Genomic DNA, 2,121 nt, shown 5'->3' with positions numbered 1-2,121 from the left:
GTGTGCATCGCTAGAGCCGTTATATCGAATATGCTTAGCCATGCTTAGTTGACGAATTCTGATCCATCCGGTTGATGAATCAGAGCTGCGAATGAACCTAGTTTGACAGGATGACGTGGTAAGATCGGTGTTGATGTAAATAAACATGTTTAAAGGCTTGGATGGGCCGCCACATGGGGATGTGGTGATTTGACTCGTTCTCGCCGATACTAGGACCTGAGGTTCTCGCCTTCGGAACCAAGACTGAGCGTACAGCCACACGGGGCCCATGGGAACCCCTTGGCCCGAACTTGTCTAGCTTACCCATGAGTCAATTAGTTTGCGAGTTCCATTTGGCATTCCGCATGGCGAAGGCGTGGAAAAGGTTTTCAAAGGTGCATCATACGGGGATGTGGCTAGGGTGAAGGATGCTTGGAGGCATTGAACTGGATCCCCGCGCACAATGACCGGGACCGCCTCGGAGAATGGTTACCTACGATGATGGAGTTCCCCAGTTAGATTGACTCATGGAATAGGCGAAGCAAGGGAAAGGTTTTGGTCGACCACCCTCTGTCGGCACACCAAGGAAGTGTGCTAACGTTCTGGCATTAAGAGTCGGTCGGCGCGTGTGGGTAAAGTTGTACACCCCTGCAGGGTAAATCTTTTCGAAAAGCCGTGTCCACGGTTATGGACGACTTGGGGAAGGACGTGTTGATCATAGACAACTTTAACCTAATCGTAAAACTTGGAATCAATGTGTGATAAGGATCCCTCCTCAGGGTATCGAGGGGTGATCCTAGTGGATAGGTTCAGCATATGATAAATATCTCGGTGGATTCAATATGATGATCGGTAGAGCTAGAGATATCGCTCTCCTGTCCCCTTTTGAAAATGATCCGAATAGACGAGCTTCGCTCCCTCTTGTTTATAAATGAAAACTGGCTTTCCGCAAAATAAGCTCCACATAAAGCCTCGCATACCAGCTTTGCTAAAAGGTTGTACTAAGTCTTGCTGAGTCCCTGTACTCAGCTTTGCATGCTTTGTTTCAGACAAAGTCGCTCCAACAAATGGTGGTTTCTAGGTCAACATCGACGAGTAGCTTGGGATTCCCAGGTGGCAGCCTGGAATCTATGGGCTGGGACGTCGCCGTTATGCTCCTGGCCTCTTAGGCCTTTTGCTATCTTGCTATGTAGAATAGCATAACTTCGCTTCTGGTGATTGATGAAATGTCAGGTCGGTGACCTCTGCTTGTAATACTTTGGTTTTTCGCTCAGTTATGAGCTTGTATTACTCTTTGAGTCGTAGAGTCACTGTTGTGTTACCAATTCTCACCCTGTAGGCCCTAGAGATCTAGGTTAGGCTTATGCCAGATGCAGATCCGGGTTTGTCTAGCCTACGACCCCCGGGGTTCCCCACAGGTTTTGGTATCAGAGCAGGACTGCCTGTAGGAAAACCCTTTCCATTGGTCGATGTTGAGTCTAGTGTTTCTGAAAACTATTTGAAAGCTAAAAATATTTGCGAAAATCTGATTAGGATTGTTTTTACTACTTATCTGGTATCGCTCTAATTCAGAGTCACACCTTACCTTGTGTTGATTTGAAAGTTTTACTATCTCTTCTGCTCTTTCAAAATTTAGGTGCCTCAAGGGCAGGTCGTTTCTTAACCAGTTGACCTAGCGTTGAGTTCTCTAAAGTCCTGTGTGTTCTTTGTTCTCTCTTTGTTTCGTTTCAACAATGAGATCCCCTTCCATCATGATCTCTCTATGTTGTGGGTTCCACATCATTCTGTTCTAGGCTTCGAGGTCTCCTTTCAGCTTGGACGCCTCCTTTCCTTTGTCCTGGATACTTTTGAAGCTAGGTATGCCTTCTTGAAAGTTACACCATGATTACTACCTCGCAGTGTCCTATGTGTCACTCAGATAGCAGTTACTCCTTTTTCCATGTTTTTAACCCTTGGACTTGAACCGAAGGTCCCGGATTGTGCTAGGTTCTCTCAGCATGAACTTAGTACATGATGCTGGCCTTTAACCCAAGATCCATTCCGTTGATCCCGGTTGTCCATGGTCAAACCATACATCAGGATGGCTAACTTCAAATTCACCTAGCCCTCAAGTCTTTGGTTGTACTCGTGATTGAATTGCGG

Source organism: Lolium rigidum, chromosome 3 (genome assembly GCF_022539505.1).
Source record: "Lolium rigidum isolate FL_2022 chromosome 3, APGP_CSIRO_Lrig_0.1, whole genome shotgun sequence".
Classification (NCBI taxonomy): domain Eukaryota; kingdom Viridiplantae; phylum Streptophyta; class Magnoliopsida; order Poales; family Poaceae; genus Lolium; species Lolium rigidum.
This window is presented reverse-complemented; position numbering follows the sequence as displayed.